Source organism: Micromys minutus (assembly GCF_963924665.1).
Source record: "Micromys minutus genome assembly, chromosome: 1".
NCBI classification, from domain to species: domain Eukaryota; kingdom Metazoa; phylum Chordata; class Mammalia; order Rodentia; family Muridae; genus Micromys; species Micromys minutus.
This window is the reverse complement of record NC_137969.1, coordinates 218,497,891-218,521,167: the sequence shown is the minus strand read 5'-3', so window position 1 is coordinate 218,521,167 and position 23,277 is coordinate 218,497,891. Positions and strand designations below refer to the sequence as shown.

Here is a 23,277-nt window from a genome sequence, read left to right as displayed (position 1 = left end):
AGTGCTTACTTGGAAGGTCCTTCAGCCAGACCAAGATGGGGATGCTAACACAGTCTCCTAAGTGCCACCTCTGAGGAATGGTCACCTGTGTAATACAGATACACCCTCATACACACGTACAACACACATATAACCCACACATACACACACACGTAGCATAGTATGGAGGAACATGGTGGTTTCTTCTGTTCTGTGACTCCTAACTTCAATCATGGGAGTCCCCTGGTCAGATTAAATTCACCCCTAACTGAGAGCTGGCCAGGCCTCAGAGCTTGGGCATCCGTCACTTATGTCTCAGGTTTGTTCCTCAGAGAGCGGCAGTTGACCACAACTGCCTTGGCGCCATTCCACCGTGAGGGAGTCAGAGAAGTGGCATTTAAGTCCAGAGCGGAAAAAACCACCCGAAGCTTGTTCGTTTTTTTCTGACAGGTGCTGGAGCCCATGAAAGGTCAGATTCCAGCTCGAAGTCACATCCTGGCTTAGTTGGCTCCAGGCACACAAAGGCCTGTCTGTCTCCCCGGATCAAGGGGAGTGGGGAAACAGGCCAAGGGTTTAAAATGGACAGCCGATGGCTCGCTCCTGCTGATCGACTCCTTCACGGACATTGGCCTAAATGAAGCATTGGGAAGCCCAGCTGCCAAGGATGTGTGAAACAGGCAGGAAAAAGAAGAATGCAGGCTTTTTTCTTCTGTGTAATTGCCAGAGATATTACCTCCCCCCAGCAGCCCATGAATCCAGGCCTTGACATCAGCCTGCTGTGGCTCATTTGTAAGAGCCCTGGGACACTCCTGTTTCATGTTCAAAGCCTTGCCTGGCTGGAAAATTGAGTGAGTGCTGTCTCTCCAAAGCCTTCTACAAAGATGTTGTGAAAAGAAATGTGTTCTCTTCCATGTGGTACATCCGGAGTAGTGCAGACCTGTGGTGTTGGTGGAACACAGGGTGTATGTTTGAATGCACGTAGCCGCATGCTTTCACCCTTGAACGTTTGTTTTTGCAGCCTTTGTGAAAACATCCCCCGATTCAACATGGTTCCAAAGACCCGCAGTTCTATAGTTTCTCACCAGCAGCTATAGGCTGTGTTATTTTAATATCTGGAAATGTCTATAAACCTATCCAAAATATTCCTGTCTCCTATCTAGTCTTGTGCCCTCACCCCAAGAGCTTACACTGGGTTGTGGCACCGACACCAACCTGAAGCATATATTGGTAGCTTCATGTCCACCTTGTTAAGAATGATTTTGACCTTTTCTCTTTTTCATCCTGCCCTCTATAGGTTCTCATGTATCCCAGGCTAGCCCAGACTTGCTATTAGGTGAAGAACTCCTAATTTTCCAACATTCTCAGCTGTAGTGTTGGGTTAAAAGCTTGTGCAAACAGATTCAGCTTGAGTCCTTATAATGAGGACTTCAATAGAAATGTCTTTTAAATAGCAAGACTGGGGTATTAAGATTAAGTTGCATTTTAAAAAATGTATTGCCAGAAACAGCCGGGAGAGGGGAGCACGTGCCATGGTGTGTCTCCGGCAGCTTGTAGGGGTCAGTTCTCTCCTACCATGAGGGTCCCAGGAATCAAATTCAGGTCATAAAGCTTGACATCAAGCCATCTCACCAGTTCAAGATGGGAGTATTAACAATCTAAGAAGCAGCAAGGGCTTGTAGAAGAGCTGTTTTGAGACCATTGTTCCCTGTCAGTTGAAGGTGTCACTTTAGTAATGAATAGGCAGGAGAAGCTGAGGTCTGGCCTCTCCTCCCTACTCTGGAACGTTCCAGAGTCAATCAAGTTTCTATACAGGAAAACCTACTTTAGCAAGAGGGCTGAGCTCTCAAAGGCTACAGAGTGTGCCCATGTCCCATCCTCCCTGTGTGTCCGAAATGAATCTCCACACCCTAAAATCCTGCCATTTCCCTCTTCAGTTGGTAAGATTCTGTTGGCCAAACCAATGATTCAGTTCAACTGTCTTTAGCTAGTGGCCTATGTGGAAAGGCAGGTGGTCCTTGGGGCCTAGTCCACAGTCACCCTGTGATTCTGGCTTCCTATTTCCCCCTAGGGAACACAGACATTCTTAGGGTAAGCATGCCATGTTGTGCCTACTGTGGTCACTAGGCATAGTTTTCTCAGGTATTGTTCCATTTTATAGAGAAGGAACCTGCATCTCAGAGAGGCCCTAGGATGAGGAAGATCCAGCACACAAATCCACAGCCGTTTGATGCCAAAGACAGCGGTCCTCACCATCATGCTAATGTGCCTCTCATCCTAACTTGGGTTACTACAAATAAAAAGTCATCTTCAGTTATAGACAAGTTTTTTTTTTTTTTAAGAAAAAGAGAAAAGCTTTCACTGTGTGTCAGGCGACATAGGAGCTTCGTGAAAATCTTGTAGTCCTTCGGGATAGGTGTCCATGTCCTCATTTTATATGTTAATGGATTAATAAACATGAGACAAAGTAAAATCTCAGCCTGACCCATAAGAGGGCTAGGCGCTCCAACAGGATGACAGGCTCACGGAGCTAACAGCATTCAAGCAGCTTACTTCTGTGTTGCTGATATTTCTTAGTCTCTGAAGTAATAATTGTGGCATCTACAGATCATGGGCTGTCACATATCCCTCCCCACCCCCTGCCCCCGCAGGGCTCTGTCCTCGAGAAGGTTGTAGTTCATTTGGGAAATGTCCGATTTTCAAAACCTGTGATTCCTCTGACTTACATAGTACCTGGGATCCTGGGATGATTCATTCTCTCTCTCTCTCTCTCTCTCTCTCTCTCTCTCTCTCTCTCTCTCTCTCTGTGTGTGTGTGTGTGTGTGTGTGTGTGTTGGTGGTGTACACCCTGCTGTGTGTGCCTGTCACACTGCAGGGACCATTCGCTCATTTAAATAGCCAATTAAAATCTACTTCAATACCTGATGCAGGGCAGTGCTTCTCAGCTCTCTCTTCCTGGCAGGCCTTTAATTTGATAAAGAGCTTCCAACAATGACTAGCAGAGGCTTGGTGAGTTCATTAAGACCCGTAGGTCCTTTATTTTGCTTTCAAGGTGTGCCTTCCTGTAAAAGGCTCAAGGTTTGTGCTTGCAAATGACTTTAAACAACCCTCCATGCTTCAATGAGAAAAGTATGCCTGTCGTGTCCTGGCATGTTACACATAAAGTCTCAATTTCATCATCCTGTCAGGCTTTCACAGAGGCCAGAAGCAGATGGAAAAGCCTCCGTACCCACTTGTACGGCCGCCAGAGTTAGCGATGGGAGATGGGTTCCCTCTGAGAGTATAAAGCTGAAAGATGACCCGGCTGTCATATCGAACGCCATTTATCCCATTTCTTTAAAGTAATCTGAGAGTCCAGATGGGCTGTATAAACAGAGAAGGAGGTTCCTGGGAGTTCACTGGCTTAATGAAGCCCGTATGTTTGACTCATGTAATAAGTATTTAATCACGCTGATGAAATTCACTTAAACTTCAGCCACACACGCTGTTCGGCAGTCCCGATAATGCCCCTGCCTCACCGGAACAAGATAGGTGAGGTACAAATGGGATGATGTTTCTCAGGGAAGGCGGGCTTCAGGGGGCACGTGGGGGCAAATGAGTTGCGAACAGCTGGCCCGTAGGCCAAGTACCTCTGGACTTGTGTTCTCCATCTGCTAATGTGAAGTGATAAAGGACCAGCTCGAGCAAGTCCTTGTTCTTAGCATCTGAATGATCAATTAGGAAGGCACATCCAATAAAGACTTTCTGCTGAAGGCAACAGAAACCCTAACCCAGCCAGCTGGAACAATGCAGAAACTTTGTAACCGTGGCTAAGCAGAAGTTCGAAGTGCTGGGTTACAGACCTGCTCCACAAAGCAGCTGACCTAGCTGTGCTTCCTCAGGTGTTCTCAGGCAGCTGCCTCCCGGCAGGAGCCCAACGGAGAGTGATGACAGCAGCAGGAGAGAAGCCATCCGTTCCCTTAATGAGAAAGCAAGTTTCACCTAAAGTATCCCAAGCTTGGTCCCAAACATTTTCTGCTCTCACGCCAGACCCCGGCAGTAAGTCGGGGTCCTGATGGTTGTGTATTCCTGATCACAACAGGGCAGTATCTAACTAGAGCCCTAGCATGCCGGCCTGTGAAAACCAGAGTTCATCTCTCCCCAGCCCTAACTTTGGTGATCTGGTAGTGGTTTGCAATGTTCATGGTTTACACTACAGGAATTGGCAGCCTCTAAGAGTCAATGTTTTCTTCCTGAAAAACCAGGTGCTAAACATTTGCCAGCACATCATTGTGACAAGATCCTCTTCCTCGGGGCTAGAACCCAAGTCAAAATGGGATTCTCTAAGGGAGAAGGAAGATGTAAGTGGATACAGAATTCTCAAATAGCTGTGTGCACATGAGGTTTGTGTGCTGCTCACTGGACATCCAACGCTATACTTGGAAGAGTCTAAAATTTGGTATTTTTTATTTGTTTGGTTTTAGGTTTGTTTGTTTGTTTTGTGTAGCCCAGGCTTTTCTGGAACTTGCTCTGTAAACTAGGCTGACCTAGAACTCACAGATCCACCTGCCTCCCTAGTCCTAGAATTAAAGATTGTGTGCCACCACACCTGTCTGCTTCTCCTCCTTCCTCTTCCTCATCGTCATTTTTCTATTATCTCTTTCACATGGGATAATTGTAGTGATTTTATGACACCCCAAAACAACCTGGGCCTGAGGTTATAGCTCAGTTGGTAGAGTGTTTGCTTAGCACACACTGAGTCCTGAGTTTGACTTTAGCACCTCAGAACCTGGGCATAATGGTACATGCCTGTAATCTCAGCACTTGGAAGGCAGAGACAAGAGAAACAGAAGTTAAGGACTATCTTCAGACACACAGCAAGTTTTGGACCAGCCTAGGTTAGACATGAGGCTACTTTACCAAAACAACAAACAAATAAACTTGCAGGGCTTAGAATATGACTCAGTGGTTAAGAAAACTGGCTGTTCTTGCAGAGGTCCTGGCTTCAATTCCCAGCGTCCACATGGTAGCTCACAGCTATCTGTAACTCCACTTAAGGATTTGATACCCACTGGTTGACAGATTCTCACGCAGACAAAACACGTCTACACATAGAACAAAATAAAAATAATAAATTTAAAACACGGAAAGAAACACCTGCCCAAGTAGGTATTACCTCTAAGAACATTCCTAGCTTCTCTTGGTTGATGTGGTTTTCTCTCTCTGCTTGGTGTCAATTATAATCGGAGAAAAGGCTCTCCCTGCTTCTTCCCCTGGATGTCAGTCTCAGGATACTTGGGCACAAGCTATACACCTGCACCTTAACAGACATTCCTGTGCCCAGGAACCTGATGCATGTGGTCTGAGTATATTGACAGAGCATGAGGAAATACTCCTACTCAGTGGCTTAGCCTAGAGGTTGGCAACTGTAGCCCACGAGCTAAGAGTGCTCTTTTCCCCCTATTTTTAAATGGTTATAAATACCACAAAGAATACTATTTTGTCATATTAAAGTGACGTGAAATTCAAATTGCAGTGTCCATAAATAAGGTTTTATTGGAACACAGCCTCAGGTGTTTATTTGCATGGCATCTGTGGCTGTCCTCACATGTAATGACAGAGTGGAGAAGCTACAGCAGAGGTCACATGACCAGCAGGCTTCTCTTGGTTCCCATCCAGCCCTTTCTGGAAAAAGGTTGCAAACCCTCCCCTAATGTGTTCCAGTCACTTGAAAATCTAATGTCACAGGAAACACTGTCGACTGTTTTCAATGTTCTATTTGATTTACGTGTGTGTGTGTGTGTGTGTGTGTGTGTGTGTGTGTGCGCGCGCGCGCGCGCGCGCGCGCGTGCGCACACAAACACCATGACACGTGTGAAGGTCAGAGGAGACCTTTCATGAGTCTGTTTTTTTATTTTTCTTCCACCAAGGGGGTCCCAGGGTTCAAACTGGTTGTCGGGCTTGAGCGCAAGCACCTTTGCCCAACTCAACCATCTCTCTAGTCCAATACTCCATCTCTCAATGCCCCAGCATAATGTCCCCAACTGGGCAGACACCAAAAAGTGACCTACAGCCTGAGACAACCCATGACTTCAAAGCCTTTATCTCAAGAACTGATAGCTGTGGCCAGGTGCCTTTCTCTTTATGACAAGTGACCAGATCTAGTGAGCCTTCATGTTGCATCGAAACATATATTATCATGGAATTTCTACCTTGAACCAACTCATTCTGGAAAACTAATTGCTTTATTTAAACAACCCACATCTAACCATTGTTCAGAATGCTGGTTTTGAGAGAAGAGCTCTTGATGTAGCCCAGATTGGCCTTGAGCTCACAGCAATCTTCCTTTGTTGCCTCTTGAGTGATGGGATTGGAAGTGTGAGCCGTCACACTCAGCCCGTTCAGTAGTTTGCTTATTCTGCTAGTGCCCTGAATCTGTGGAGGGAGGAGCATCATTTACTTCCTAAGCATAAGAACTTCGGAATTGTAGCTAGTTCTCAGCTGTACCAATCATGATGCAGCCTGTCTACAACTCTGGCTTCTCTTCTTCAAAAGTCCAATAATCGTGTCCCCCTAACGGAGTGTGTCAAGGACAGTGCCTGAGAGCATAGACTCACAAGTGGTGACATGGAGCCCTTACAACATGCCATTCCTTAGAAAGAACAGCAGAGACTGCTCGCACAAGCACTGCAGGCTCATCTCTGACCCCCATGAGGCCCCAGACACCCAGCCTCAGGCCCTGGGGGCTGCAGAGTGCAGGACAATAGAGACCACATGCAGCAGCCCGGAAGAAACATCCCTGGCATCCAGGGATTTGCCAGCACCTCCTGCTGTTGGCTGCCGCGTATGGAGCCGGAACATAAGCATTATGGCTTACATCATTGCCCTCTGGGCAGCATGGTTGGTGTAACCCTGCCCATTCTTCCTCCTTGTCACCAGCATATGGCAAGACGGTGAGGCGGACTGAACTCACAAGAGGAATGGCACGACGCTTTTCTGTGTGCTCCCTATAGATGCTAGACTCTACCTGATAAAAGTTCAAGTGCTTCCCAGGGCTTTGAGCTAGTGTTGTTGCCAAGGAATGTTGGCTACTGAAGCCTGATAGATAGTGTGGCACTTCCCACCCTCTCCTGCTCCATCTTGGCTGGGTTCCTGCCATTCTCACGCCAGAGGACATCAGTGCCCTGATGTACATGAGGACAACAACATGGGAGCACAAGATCCTTGGCTTGTTTCTCTTTTGACTTCCCGATTAAAAAACCAATGGGTTTAGGGCCCGGTGGCTTTGTGATTGATCTACTCCTGTGGAGTCCCATGCTAAGACATCAAGGTAAGATTTATGAGAAGGAAGGGAGGGAGGGAGGGAGGCAGGGAGGGAGGGAGGGAGGGAAGAAGGGAGGCAGGGAGGGAGGGAGGGAGGCAGGGAAGGAGGCAGGGAGGGAGGCAGGGAGGGAGGCAGGGAGGGAAGAAGGGAGGCAGGGAGGGAGGCAGGGAGGGAGGCAGGGAGGGAGGCAGGGAGGGAGGCAGGGAGGGAGGCAGGGAGGGAGGCAGGGAGGGAGGCAGGGAGGCAGGGAGGGAGGGAGGGAGGGAGGCAGGGAAGAAGGAAGGAAGGAAGGAAGAAAGGAAGGAATGAAGGAATGAAGGAAGGAGGAGGGAAGGAAGGAAGGAAGGAAGGAAGGAAGGAAGGAAGGAAGGAGAGAAATGGTGGGTCAGATGAGAAAGCCTTAACATTGTTGCTATAACCTAGTCCTGTCATAGAGAGAGAACAAGAGGAGCCAGGTGAGAATCCCATGCCAAGGACTAGGACGCAGGCTACACAGAAATTGCTGAATGTGCCACAGTCAAAAGTCATTGTCACTGACAGCAGGTGCAGGGGAAGAGTAAGTGGAGCCTCCTCACCTTTGTCACCTCAAGCCAGTGTGCACGCAGCACTGAGGGTCCCATTTGCTCTATGAAGAGGAGGGAAGAGGAGGAGGGAGGAAAAGGGTAACGACAACCGACAACCACATCTCTCTGGCTCCATGAATCTCTGGGTGGGAGACATCTTTTCTGCTGATGGTCCCAGTGCACCTGCCTGATGGTGACCTGAGAACCATGAGTCTCCAGGCCTCAGCTCTACCCAATGACCTGGTGCTAAAACTTTGGTTGTTTTTCTGTCAGTGGGAACACACACTGTCACAAGGGCTAGGGGTTGTTGTCTGCCAGCCCAGGGACACAGGCCCACACTCCCTGAGGTGTGAGAGGGGTGAAGAGCAGTGATAGATTGCTCTCTCTGGGATCTCTGCCCAGTGGCCTGGCACAGCTGGGATGTCCTTGGCCAGGTCTTTGTGAGCAGTCAGTCAGGAGATGAGTCGCATGATCAGACAGCTTGCTGGGGGATTTCCCCCCACCCCCAGGTTTTAGAGTCACCCAGGGTCATTTGAGTGCCCTTGCAGCTCTTGTTAAATCCCTCAAGATCAGCTCTGAGTTCCAATTGTTCAGCCTGTGCTAAATTTGTTTAGCCTAAGTGGGCATACCCAAGGAGTAAATGTGTCAACGCTGCTCTATTCCCATCTGTCACGGAAGGGGAAGTGCACGCACAAAAGGGGTAGCCGGTGTTCCTTCATCACCTTTCACGTGTTTCACCTTTCACACCCTTGGCTGAGGTGGACTCATTCCCGGATCATGCACCTGCTCTGGACTATCCTTGTAGTAAACATTTACTATGCAACCCCCGACCCCTCCAAATCGTCTATATTCAAATGGTCTTACTTCTGCATAGCGTTCCCTGAGACCTAGCCCATTTCAAACACCAGAGACCCCATAGAAGCCTGGGTACTCTTCTATTGCTGGGACAGAACACCATGACCAAGGTGCTTTTAAAAGAAAGGGCTTATTTCGGTTTCTGACTTCAGAGGGCCAGAGTCCATATGGTGGAGCAAAGATGTGGCAGCTAGAACTCACATCTCCATCCCCAAGTGGGAGACAGAGCTAACTCAGAATGGTGTAAAGCTTTAGAAACTTCAAAGCCCACCCCCCACAGATATACCTCCTCCAGCAAGGCCACCCCTCCTCATCCCATTGTCCCCAAACAGTCACTAGCTGGAGGCCAAATTTTTAAGCATATATACCTATGGAGGCCATTCTCATTTAACTCACCACAGAGCCCTTCTCTCTATCTGATTAATAAGGGATAATTAAGCTCCTGAGTCAGGTACCATCAGTAAAGAAGAAAACAAGATGTCTCCCTTTCCTGCCTTAATGAATGTAAGAAGATGCACATGTTCAGCACATACTCTGAAGGTGATGAGCAGTAAGCTGGGGGCAAACACCAAGGACTAAAGTGGAAAAGCCAGGGTAGGTGGGAAAACAGTCATTTCATGGGAAGTTAGCAGATGAAAGGAACCTGGTCCAGGCAGAGGGTATCATGTGCTCAGAGAAATCGCTAGGCAAGAGGCACAAATCTCACATTTGATGAAAGACCAATAACTTCAGAACTCTGTGGAAAATAGATTACTGAAAGGAGGTATGCAGTAGTTCAGGTTCAGAATATTTTATATATGTGTGTAATATTATATATCTATATATAATATAGTATTGTATGTATGTATGTATGTGTGTGTGTGTGTGTGTGTGTTTAGTTGTACTTGGAATTGAACCAAGAGGCCTTGTGCATGGTGTAATAGCACTCTGGTGCAAACTCCATTCCCAGAAGGTCATTTGATTTTTAAATGTCTTAGTAGATGTGCATTTTCATCCTTTATGATGGTTCACTATTTCCCTTCCAAAGCAGAGGGTGAAGCCTTCAAGTGCAGGTCTTATTTTGTTCATTTTTATCTGCAGCAACAGGACATTCAGTGGATCCTGGGTGGAAGAATGACATGTGTAGTTGGTGCTCAACATGCAGATAGATCTCAGTCTCCCTTTTCCCTTCCCTTTCCAAAGGCGAGGAAGGAGCCCCAGGTGACTCCTCATGGAGAAAAAGTATGGAGATCTGAGCAGCCAGAGTAACTGCCTTGACCTTCACCCTGAGGTAACCTTGGCACCCGAGACACAAAGTCCAAAGGTCTGAAACGGCTTCGGGCTTGCCAGTGCCTTTCCAGATGCTGGAGATGCCAAGATAGTACTCTGCAAGACCAAGTACCTTTTATGGCCTCTTCTGGGTCTTGGACACAAGCCTTAAGTTTGCCATAGTCTTCTTCCAACAATTTACAAATGGTTGCCCTGTATACAATACCGCCCAGTTAAAAGAAGTAAAGTACTCTATGCCACGAACAGAGTGGTCTGCGCCAAGGAGCATCACTCACGGGCATCTTTTTCTATTTCAGTTCAATTCCAGTTTCCGCATTAGGCACCGGGAGCCAGGAAGCACAGGACAGCCCTGGCTTCAGAGAGCTTATAGCTGCAAAAAACAAAAACAAAACAAACAAACAAAAAACCCAACACCAAGCAAGCTTGGAAGCAAATAAATGGTACAAAGTATTTTAATTGCCGTGGTGTAGACAGTTTAGTTCGCGCATACAGTGACCAGTTTCTCCTGGAGGTGAGGAGGTGTGGAGATCAGGAAGTGATCCATTGGGGACGGAAAGGGAGCTTAACAAGCTTGTAGGTGAGGGAAGGGCCCTTAAAGGTAGGGAGTTCTTTTGACAAACAGGCAATGAGACTGGGAGCGGAAGTCACACCAGCTGTCAGGACATTTGTTAAGGTTCAATTATACTAGGCTGGGACAGATGAACAGTGGTGGGGCTTGGCCTAGGGGTGCTGGGTTTGAGAGCTTTGACCTGACCGTTGGCATAAACAGCCCCTGAAGGGTTGGGTTTTAGGTAGGGCACAGGGTGGTAACGACAAGTTCATTCCAGGGAAGGGTTGCTGGGACAGACACAGGAGAAGGAGTTCAACCTAGGGGGCCAAGAAATCAGACCAGGCACGAGAGAGGGTGGTCGCCTGGGCAGAGAAAAGCAGTGGCATTCACCAGCTGGGGAATGCTGACTGTGTGATGGAACTGGAGAAGTAAAACCGGTCTCAGGGTTGCCCTGGGAGTGGATGGGGAAGCCTTTCATGTCCTGCAAAGAGCAGTTCACAGTGTTGATACATGGACTAGTCCCAGGCAGTGGCCAAATGCTGTTTGCTTGGTAGAGTGGGCAGATGGAGTTTGGATACACAGCTGGAGCTTTTCTCTGCACATGCGCACAGTCAAACAGTGTGGAACACAGTAGGAGCTTGGATACAAAGGTCTTCACCTGTCTCAGAATATTAGAGCCAGACCTGGAGACAATGTGCAGGGTTACCTTCTTAGATCTGAAGTGTTCTCTTTTCTAGACCAGTTACAGAATCACCCCACCCTGCTCTATGCAGCTTTCTCTGACCCAGTCTCCATGACCTTCATCGTCTTTGTTTCCCGCCTTGATTTGACACTAAACTTTGCTAGAATAGGAACCTGGGCACTTGCTGTGTACTCTCTGAATTCAGTTACGAAGGCATTGATGGTTTGTAGAAGCAATTCAGGACTGGAGTTGGTAGAAGGAGAGGACCTACCTGGAGAGAGGTCCCAACGTGTGATTCAGAGGAGGAGATGAAGGAGTGGAGGAGGAGGTGAAGGCATCCCATGCCTGTATCTCCTATGGGGCTTCCAGAGACAGAGGTGAGGTCCACTCTGCTCTCTAGCTTATTTTCCTAACCCTGATTTTGCTGTAGTTTTTCTCTGGTCTCCTTTATAAAAGCCAGTAGGTTTTCCTGTCTCCCTCCCCACGTCTCTCTCATAACACTGCCGAAATCCCTTCTCCAGGGGCGCCTCAGCCATCTGGATATCTTCTCTCTGTCTGGCCACCTCATCAACTCATCATCCCTTTTATAATCTCATCTGAAAACATATCCTTTCTCCTTTGCTTCTTAATTTCTCCCTCCTCCCGCTGCTTCTTTCTCTTTCTCCGAGACTTTATTACAACTTTACAGAACCCTGGGGAATAGAGTGCCTAGGAAATATGCACTGGAAAGTAAATGCATATGGCCCTATCAGTTGGTTGTCCAGATCTACTCCAGCTGTGCAAGTTCACAGCCCAACGGCTTCGGGATACCACACTGGCTCGAAAGCCACCTTGTTACCTGGGAGGACTTCCATGTTGTTGCATGTGTGCAGTTAACCTTCAATTGTCTGTGACTGAGACGGTAGTAGGCTCAGTGGTTTAGCAAGACCAGACCCCTGACAAGGCAAGCGTGAGGCCCTCCTTAAGCCTGACAGGAGATCAGATATTAACTCCAAGCAGTTGGGAGCTTCCTGACATTGGTGTCCCTGTGGTGTTTCATAAGGCCTGACAGATCCTTACCATTGTTTTAGGGGAAGGCTGCACCCCATTGACCTCCCTGGAAATGAATACCCTTCCCCTGCTTTGGGTCTTGTCTCAACATGAAGGGAGGGGGTGAATGTCTATAACCACAATTGTCAAAGGTCACCTGAGAGAGAAAGGAGCGAGTGTTGCATCCTTTCCAAGAGCCCTCCGAGGTTTCTCTTAATTAGCTTATGTCGTTCTTCTCAGGTAGGAGCAGCGCAGGGTCGCCTGTCAACAGCTCTATCTATAGCAGAACCCCCATTGCTCACCCTGCCAACTCTGCTTGCACAAGGCTTGCTGACCCCGAGGCTCAGCTGTGAGAATCAATCATCCCCTTCCAGAATTCATCGTTCAGCAGCTACGGAGCCTCAGCTATTTTTATCACCCCCAAGAAGCCGGTGGCCAAGGACATGCCGGGATACCTTTGCTGCGGGTGTCGCTGTGGAAATGAGCAGTGGGAAGTCATGGCAGCCGAGCTTCTGTCTCAAAGTTAAATCCAAAGGGCCTGACCTGGAAAAGAACCACATTTGATCTTCTTTCCATTGTACAGCCTGCCCCAGAGGCTGACACAGGAGAGACAGATGTCTCAGAGAAGGAATGAGGCCAAGGACATGGTGGAAGGACTTATGGTTGGAAGGAGAAGGAAAGAGAGTGCATGTAGCCTGGGTTACACCTAACCAGGGGATGGGATCACACACTCTGACCTCAATGACCTACACAGATGCAGCCCAAATAAACCCTTGCTTCTGTGTTGGTGACAGTTACCACCCTTTGCCAGTGCTGCCTGTGGGCCAGGCCTAAGACTGGAAGTAGGTCTCTAGATGTTTTTGTCTAGAGTTGTCCAGAGCATAGAGGACAGGGAAAATCAGGCCAGGCGTCACCAAACCCTGGTGGTCTCGTTCCTAGGCTCTTTGTCCACTGTAGGTGCGGAGCCTGCAGGATACAACTGCAGGTGATGCTGAAGTAGTTTATGTTTGCAGAGGTCCATCTGATATCCACAACCAGCTCCTTCGTAACCTCTGAGGTAAGGGCGTATCTTTAGTCTGTGTAAAAATAGTCCGGATGGCTGACTGCATATAACTATGCTTTGCTCACCAGAGTCCAGCAGAGGAACAGTGAGAGAAGGCTCGGGTGCCCTGAAGCACTTTTATCTCAGAGAAGAGGGGGTATGTGGACCCCACAGCTCTGAAGAGGTTGAAAGTTGCCTCCTGTATAGTGTTGTAGTAGGTGACAGGGAAATGGGTGACCTTCAACCTCTAGACCCCAAGGCAGGACAGAGAAACTAAATTAGGTAGGCCAGAAACCAGGGCCCTCCTGAGCTGGGGAGGAGGCCAAGTTGCCCGAAGTCACTCGTCTGTTGGAGAATAGTAGGGTAGAGGAGTCTGTGGGGAGGGTGGTCCCTCTGAGACACCTGCAGATAGAGACAGGGGTTCTAGGTTACATTCCTAAGGGCAGGAGTTCGCAGATGAGATTTATTGGTCCTTTGAGCCCGTGAGCACTGGGTCTGGTGGCAGGTGGCAGTAGTCTCAGAGATAAACTGGGGTGTTTATCAACTACCCTGGGGCCCTGGGGTCCAGCCAGGTCAAGAGCTCCTTTGTAGCTCAAGGTTCAGTCACTCTGATGAAACCGTTGGCCCCTCTGACACCCTCATATCATTGCTACACTAGCAAACCGTGGACACTCACTGACACTCACATCTGAGCAGCCTGAAAATTGATATAAGTTTCCTGAAGAAAAATATGGCCGTTAATATGAGACTTTTAAATCATAGCTTTGGAAGCTGGGTTGCTCATGCATGTCATCCCCAGCACTTGGGAATGAGGAAGATCCCTGGGCTAGCCTGGGCTCTCTGAGGCCCAGTCAAAGAAGAAGGTTAGAAAAGAAGAGAGGCATACCTTTGGGCTAGTAAGTTCTGTTTTATAAGTTTCCCCAAAGCCGGGGCCAAACAACCATAGTGGAATAGCAGACTACACTCAGATGCACCTACTTAATGAATCCTGTGCTGTTAAACATTTAATGAAATGAGGAAGTGCTAACTGTTGTAGTAAATATTAAGTAATAAATAATGTTTAGCTTTTCATCGGCCCCGAGGTCTCACTCCTCAGGCCCGGTTTTAGTGTGGAGCCGAGTGCACCTCTGTTGCCTGGTCCAAGCCGCCACCCGGATCTCACTCTGTTCACACAACTCCCTTCTCTTGGCGGTTTTCTACCGCCTGTTCTCTGCCTCCGTCCCGGAGTGTTCATTTTCCCCAAAACCCATTCAAACACAACTCTACAGCCCGATAGCTTTTCATGCAGGTTTATGTGTTCGATTCTCAATCCACAAACCCTCTGCACAACAAGATTTCATCAAATAGACAAAGATACAAACCACCCTTCTATATGAGATATTGGACCTCTAAAATCCTTAATGTTCATAGCTGTTTAATGCCAATTAAGCCCACCTGAATCTAGCTGGTCTTTTCGGACTTCCATGTTGGAGTTTCTCCTCCCCTCGTCCTCTGACCCCTCCCCTCAGATCTTCTCTCTACACCTCCCTCTCCCCTCCCAGTCCCTGGATTTCCTTTATTTTACTAATAAAAGTGGGAAGGTTCAGATGAAGTCACCTCTTGAGTATGTGACTGGGCAGCCCTTCTTGGGGAAGTGGAATTAACATTAAAATACAAACAGCTTCAGGACAATCTACAGCTAACAAAGTAATACTCAATTTAAAAGTCAGGGTAACAACTATATATGACATATGTTCTAAAGGCTTTTATTATTGTAACAGACAATACAAAGAAAAGGTTCTTCTTTAGACAAATTTATTCATAAGCCACTTGCTTGAGGAGAAGGCTGTAGGCAGCTGTGCAGAGCAAGAGAAGAGATAATTTGAGTCATGGTAAGGGATGAGGAGGAAGCGAAAAGGAAGTTTGGAAGAGTGTGACTGAGTTCTCTCCAAGCAAAAGGCTCACAGACACTCCATTGGGCTGGCCAGCTATGGGCAGAAAGAAGCCTAGTGTTCTACCTGAAGGTGTTACCACTGCTGTGAACCTCAGCTGCATGCCTACTTACAGTTTTTAATAAAGTCCGCCAAACCAGTAACTGTTTTACCTAAGTGGAGATCCAGAGAGAGACCTATAAGACGGTGAAGTGCAGAACTACATAACCCAGTTAGTTGTGGACATTGATGCTCTAGGGCTGGAGAAATCCTTAAGTTGGTGAAGCGTTTTGCCATGTGTATTAGTCAAGGTTCTGGAGAGTAACAGAACTTATAGAATGTATCTACAGAGAGAAAGGGGGTGGAAAGGCTTTGTTAGAATGGCTTACAGGCTGTGATCTAGCTAGTCCAACAATGGCTGTCTACCAAGGCGAAGTCCAACAATCCTGTAGCTGTTTGGTCCGTGAGGGTGGATGTCTCAGCCAGTCTTCAGTAAATGCCAAAGAAATAGGCTCTAATGCAGTGAAGAAATGAACTTTCTAGCGAGAACAAGCAGGCAGAGGGAGAGGCTTCCTTCTTTTAAGTCCTTTAAAGTTCAAGCAGAGGGTATGACCAAGATTGGGTCTTCCTGCCTCCAAAGATCCAGATTAAAGGTGTATCTCCTGACCTCAAAAGATATGAATTAAAAGTGGGTCTTCCCACTTCTAATAATTTAAATAAGAAAAAGAAATTCCTCACAGGTGTACCCAGACACTTGGGTTTTAGTTAATTCCAGATGTAGTCAAATTGACAACCAAGAATAGACATTATCAGATGACTCTCTGAATTTGAGGCCAGCCTTGGCTACAGAGACAGTTCCTGGAAAGTCAGGATTACACAGAGAAACCCTCCCTTGAAAAACCAAAATTAATTAATTGTTTAAAACAAGAATAGCCACCACACCATGTAAACATGAGGGTCTGAGTTTGAGTCCTGAATCTCCATGAAAAATTACACACATGAGCATACCCTCTCTGACTCTTGCATGCATGCACACACACATGTGCACACACATACACACACACACACACACACACACACAAACACATGAACTCATGGGCACACACACAGGTGGGAAGCATAAAATAAGTGCTTAAAAGGTAGGGGTCATCTCAGAGTATCCAAGCCTCTCTGGAGTTTGTAGAGAAATGGGGGTGGGGAGCTTTGACTATCCCTGGAAGCGCTAAATAGGAATGAACATCTTCAAGAGAAACAAAAGTCAAGCCACATGGTGGCTCACAATGATCTGTGATGGAATCTGAAGAGAAACAGAAGCTGGAAAATCCTCAGACCTGACAGTGTAAATGTTTGGGTGTCCATGATGTTACAGACAGGATAAATTTCAGTGCTGGGATTTTTAACAGTGCTATGCCCAGGTAGTGAGGTTTTGGAGGATAACCCTTTTATACAGTTTGAAAATTTTCTGGGCCAGTGAAATGGCTCAGCTGGTAAAGGCATTTGCCACTGTCCTAGTTAGGGTTACTATTGCTGTGATAAACACCATGACCAAAAGCACGTTGGGGAGGAAAGGTTTTATCTGGTTTATGCTTCCAAGTCTTTGTTAATCACTGAAGGAAATCATGGCAGGAATTCAGCGTAGGAATCTGAAAGCAGGAGCTGATGCAGAGGCCATCGAGGATGCTGCTTACTGACTTCTACACATGGCTTTCTCAGTCTGCTTTCTTATAGAACCCAGGATGGCCAGCTCAGGGGTGGGCCCACCCAAAATGGGCTGAGCCCTCCCACAAAAATAATTAAGAAAACACTCGACAGGCTTGCCCATAGTCCATCTTATAAAGGTATTTTCTCAGTTGAGGCTCCTTCCTCTCTGATGACTCTAGCATCTGTCAAGTGACATAAAGCTAGCCAAGTCACTAAAACAGTCACTAAACCTCACAACCTGAGTTCAGTCCCTGGAAGCTACGTGGTGAAAGGAGAGAATCGACTTCCACAAATGAGCACTTGACTTGTATGTATGTGCCCCAACATATGATGCACACGGAGAGACAGACAGACACAGACACTAGAAATATCTGAGTACTGGAAAGATGATTCACTCGCTGAGATGCTACTCTTATAGACCAGAGTTCCATTTCCAGCACCCACATGTCTCATAGCCATCTGTATTTCCAGCCTCAAGGGATGTAACACCCTCTTCTGACCTCCACAAGCATCAGGCATATACATGGTACACATATATACATGTAGCAAAAATTATTTTAATATACATAAAGTAAAATAAGTCTAAAAGTTTTTTAATCCTAGTTTAAAAGAGAAAATTTCCAATCTCTTCCCCACCCCCATTGCCTCTACATGAAGGTGCTCCCTCTCCCAAACACTCTCTCTCACCTCAGTGCCTTGGTAGTTCCCTATTCTGGATAAACAAACCCTCTCTGGACCAAAGGCCTCTTCTCCCATTGATGCCAGAGAATGCTATCCTATGTTGCATATGCACCTGGAGCCATGGGTCTCTCCATGAGAACTCATTGGTTGGTGTTTTAGTCCCTGGGAGTTGTGGTAGGTTTGGTTAGTTGATCATTTTATTCTTCCCATGGGGTTGCAGACCCTTTCAGTTCTTTCAGTTTTTTCTCTAGCTCCTTCATGGGGGTCCTCGTGTTTAGTCTGATGGATAGCTGCAAGCATCCTCATCTGTATCAGTATGTCTCTGGCAGAGCCTCTGAGGAGGCATCCATATAAGTTCCTTCCAGAAAGCCTTCCTTCTCTTTGAGCTTCATAAGTTCTGTGAATTGTTTCATGGGTATTCTGAGCTTTCTAGACTAGTATCCGAGTATCGGTGAATACATACCATGAGTGTTCTTTTGTGACTGGGTTACCTCACTCAGGATGATAGCTTCAAGTTCCACCCATTTGCCTAGAAATTTCATGAAGTCATTGTTTTTAATAGTTGAGTGGTACTCTATTATGTAAATGTACCACAATTTCTGTATATACTCCTCTGTTGAAGGACATCTGGGTTCTTTCCAGCTTCTGGCTATTATAAATAAGGCTGCTATAAACATGGTGGAGCATGTGTCCTTGTTATATGTTAGAGCTTCTTTTGGGTATATGCCAAGGAGTGGTAGAGCTGGGTCCTCAGGTAGTACTATGTCCAATTTTCTGAGGAACCTCCACACTGATTTCTAGAGTGGTTGTACTAGTTTACAACCCCATCAACAGTGGAGGAGTGTTCCTCTTTCTCCACATCCTCAACAGCATCTGTTGTCACCTGAGTTTTTGATCTTAGCCATTGTGACTGGTGTGAGGTGGAATTTTAGAGCTGTTTTGATTTGCATTTCCTCGATGACTAGGGGTGTAGAGCATCTCTTTAGGTGCTTCTCAGCCATTCAATATTCCTCAGTTGAGAAGTCTTTGTTTAGCTCTGTGCCCATTTTTTAATAGGATTATTTGATTCTCTGGAGTCTAACTTCTTGAGTTCTTTGTATATATGGGATACTAGTCCTGTAGCAGATGTAGGATTGGTAAAGATTTTTTCCCAATCTGTTCATTGCCTTTTTGTCCTTTTGACAGTGCCATTTGCCTTACAGAAGCTTTGTACTTTTATGAGGTCCTATTTGTCCAATCTTGATCTTAGAGCATAATCCATTGGTGTTCTGTTTAGGAAATTTCCCCCTGTGCCTATGTGTTCTAAGCTCTTCTCCACTTTCTCTTTGATTAGTTTCAGTGTACATGGTTTTACATGGAGATCTTTGATCCACTTGGACTTGAACTTTTTACAAGGAGATAAGAAAGGGTCAATTTGCTTCTGAATGCTGACTGCCATTGAATCAGCATCATTTGCTGAACATGCTGTCCTTTTTCCACTGAACGTTTTTAGCTCCTTTGTCAATGATCAAGTGACCGTAGGTGTGTGTGTGTTCATTTTTCGGTCTTTGATTCTATTCTATTGGTCTACCTGCCAGTCTCTGTACCAATATCATGCAGTTTTTATCACAATTGATCTGTAATACAGCTTGAGGTCAGAGATGATGATTCCCCTGAAAGTTTTTTTATGATTGAGAATAGTTTTTGTTATCCTGAGTTTTTTATTATTCCAAATGAATTTTCAAATTTCTCTTTCTAACTCTATAAAAAAAATTGAGTTGGAATTTTGTTGGGGATTGCATTGAATCTGTAGATTGCCGTAGGCAAGTTGATCATTTTTGCTATGTTGATATTTCCAATCCATGAGCATGAGAGATCTTTTCACCTTCTGGGATCTTCTTCAATTTCCTTCTTCAAAGACTTGAAGTTCTTGTCATACAGATTCTTTACTTCCTTGGTTAGGGTCACCCCAAAGTATTTTATGTTCTTTGTGACTATTGGTGAAGGGTGTCGATTTTCTAATTTCTTTCTCAGCCTGTTTATCCTTTTTGTAGAAGGAGGCTACTGATTTGTTCGAGTTAATTTTATATCCAGCCACTTTGCTGAACTTGTTTATCAGCTGTAGGAGTTCGTTGAATTTTTGGGGTCACTATCATGGGCGGCCACGGCCGGGGGATGGTGTGAGAGCGGTAAGATGGTGGCCACAGCGGTGGTGGAGTTTCAGAGAGCCCAGTGTCTACTCAGCACAAACCAGGAAGCCTCCATCGACATCCTCCTTTCTCTCATGAAGCGTGATATTCAAGAAAATGATGAGGAGGAAGTCCAGGTCAAAGAGCAGAGCATCCTTGAACTTGGGTCTCTCCTGGCGAAGACTGGAGAAGCTGCAGAGCTTGGAGGACTCCTGGAGTATGTCTGACCTTTCTTGAATTCCATCAGTAAAGCTAAAGCAACTATTCTGGTCTGTCTCTTCTTGATGTGTTTCTAGATATGGAAGCAGCTACAGGGCAGGAGGTCGAGCTATGTTTAGAGTGCATCAAATGGGCCAAACCAGAAAAAAAAAAAAAAAACAGTCTTACACCAAGCATTGGAGGCAAGGCTGGTGTCTTTGTATTTTGATACCAAGAGGTACCAGGAAGCATCGCATTTGGGTTCTCAGCTGCTGTGCAAATTGAAAAAGATGGATGATAAAGCCCTTTTGGTGGAAGTACAGCTTTTAGAAAGTGAAACTTACCATGCTCTGAACAATCTGCTGAAAGTCTGAGCTGCTGTAACCTCTGCTCGAACCACAACAAATGCCATCTACTGCCCCCCTAAATTGCAGGCTACACTGGACATGCAGTCAGGTATTATTCATGCAGCAGAGGAAAAGGACTGGGAAACTGCATACTCATACTTCTATGAGGCATTTGACGGCTATGACTCCATTGATAACCCCAAAGCCATCACATCTTTGAAGTACATGTTGCTGGGCAAAATCATGCTCAACACCCCAGAAGATGTCCAGGCTTTGGTGAGCGGAAAGCTTGTACTTCGGTATGCAGGGCGGCAGACAGAAGCATTGAAATATGTGGCTCAAGCTAACAAGAACGGATCACTAGCAGATTTTGAAAAGGCCCTGACAGACTACAGGGTAGAGCTTTGGGACGACCTAATCATCAGCACAGGTCATTGAGCCTTCTTCCTGAGTACGGAATGAATACATATCTCACCTCATCAAACTCTCCATGACCGACATGGAAAGAAAATTATCACAGATGATTCTTGACAAGAAGTTTCATGGGATTTTGGACCAGGGGGAGGGTGTCCTGATCATTTTCGATGAACCCCCAGTAGACAAAACTTATGTAGCTGCTCTGGAAATAATTCAGAACATGAGTAAAGTAGTGGACTCCCTCTACAACAAAGCCAAGAAGCTGACATAGGTTTTTGTTCTCAGTCCTCTTCTCTTCCATCATGCCCAATCACTGTTTGGTTTTGGCACCAGTATCAAATGTACAAATGTTTCTTGCTGACCAACACCAGGTATATCTGATGTTGAGATGAGTTCCAATAAAATAATTTTTTTTCAAAAAAGTATACTATCATATTATCTGCAAATAGTGATATTTTCACCTTTTCCTTTCCAACTTGTATCCCTTTGACCTCTTTTTGCTGTCTGATTGCTCTGGCTAATACTTCCAGTACTATCCTGAGTAGGTAGGGAGAGAGTAGGCAGCTTTGTCTAGTCCCTGATTTTAGTGGGATTGCTTCAAGTTTCTTGCCATTTAGTTTGATGTTGTCTACTGGTTTGCTGTTTATAGCTTTTACTATATTTAAGTACGATCTTTGAATTCCTGAACTTACCAAGGCTTTTAATATGAGTGGGTGTTGAATTTTGTCAAATGCTTTCTGAACATCTAGTGAGAAGATCATGTGAGTTTTTTTTCTCTTTGTGTTTGTTTATATAGTGGATTATGTTGATGGATTTCCATATGTTGAACTATCCTTGCATCCCTGGGATGAAGCCTATTTGATCATGGTGAATGATTGTTTTGATGTGTTCTTGGATTCGGTTTGCAAGAATTTTATTGAGTATTTTTGCATCAGTGTTCATGAGGGAAATTAGTCTAAAGTTTTCTTTCTTTGTAGGATCTTTGTGTGGTTTAGGAATGAGCGTAATTGTGGCTTGTATCTGCTTCTTTTTGTTCTAGACATTTCAGGTATGCTGTCAAGCTGTTAGTTTCTTTTTGGAAGCACTCAGAGCTATGAGTGTCCCTCTTAGCACTGCTTTCACTGTATTCCATATGTTTGGGTATGTTGTTCCATCATTATTATTAAACTCTAAAAAGTCTTTGATTTCTTTCTTTATTTTTTCCTTGACCAAGTTATCATTAAGTAGAGCATTGTTTAGCTTCCATGTGTATGTGGTATTTTTGTTGTTTTTGTTGTTACTGACCAGCCTTAGTTATGGTGATCTGATAGGATGCATGGGAGTATTTCGATTTTCTTGTACCTGTTGAGGCCTGTTTTGTGACCAACTATATGGTCAGTTTTGGAGAAGGTGCCATGAGGTGCTGAGAAGAAGGCGTATTCTTTTCTTTAAGGATGAAAAATTCTATAGATGTCTATTAAATCCATTAGGTTCATAACTTCTGTTAGCTTCACTGTGTCTCTGTTCATTTTCTGCTCCCATGATCTGTCCATTGATGAGAGTGGAGTGTGGTGCAACATATGTTTTGAACTTTAGTAGAGTTTCTTTGATGAATGTGGGTGCCCTTGTGTTTAGAACATAGATGTTCAGAACTGAGAGTTCATCTTGATAGATTTTTTTTCCTTTGATGAGTATGAAATGTCCTTTCTTGTCTTTTTTGATAACTTTTGGTTGAAAATCTATTTTATTCAATAGTAGGATGGCTACTCCAGCTTGTTTCTTGAGACCATTTGCTTGGAAAGTATTTTTCCAAACTTTGACTCTGAGGTAGTGCTTGTCTTTGTTGCTAAGATGAGTTTCCTGTATGCAGCAAAATGCTGGATCCTGTTTACTTATCCAGTCTGATAACTATGTCTTTTTATTGGGGAATTGATTCCATTGATGTTAAGAGTTATTAAGGAATAGTGATTGTTGTTCCTCCTATTCTTGTAGTTAGAGGTAGAATTATGTTTGTGTGCTTTACTTCTTTGGGGTTTGTTGCAAGAAGATTAATTTCTTGCTTTTCCTAGGGTGAAGTTTCCCTCTTGGTGTATTCTATCTATTATCTTTTGTAGGGCTGGATTTGTGGATAGATATTGTGTAAATTTGCTTTTGTCCTGGAATATCTTTGTTTCTTCATTCATGGTAATTGAGAGTTTTGCTGGATATAGTAACCTGGGCTGGCATTTGTGTTCTCTTAGGGTCTGTATGATGTCAATCCAGGATCTTCTAGCTTTTCTAGTTTCTGTTGAGAAGTCTGGTGTAATTCTGATCAGTCTCCCTTTATATGTTACTTGTCCTTTTTCTCTTACTGCTTTTAGTATTCTTTCTTTGTTTTGAACATTTGTTGTTTTGACTATTATGTGTCAGGAATAATTTCTTTTCTGGTACAATCTATTTGGAATTCTGTAGGCTTCTTTTATGTTTGTGGTCATCTCTTTTTTTAGGTTAGGGTAGTTTTCTTATATAATTTTGTTGAAGATATTTACTGGGCCCTTTAGTTGGGAGTCTCTGCTCTCTTCTATACTTATTATCCTTAGGTTTGGTCTTCTCATTGTGTCCTGGATT

The 23,277-nt window shown here is 45.3% G+C and overlaps 1 pseudogene across 1 annotated transcript; it reads left to right on the top strand.

Moving 5' to 3' along the window:
- The first annotated feature begins 19,734 nt into the window (after positions 1 to 19,734).
- On the top strand, positions 19,735 to 20,962 carry LOC308428735 (26S proteasome non-ATPase regulatory subunit 11-like; annotated as a pseudogene). Its single transcript has one exon. The product of its transcript is annotated as a 26S proteasome non-ATPase regulatory subunit 11-like (transcript).
- The last annotated feature ends 2,315 nt before the right edge of the window (positions 20,963 to 23,277 follow it).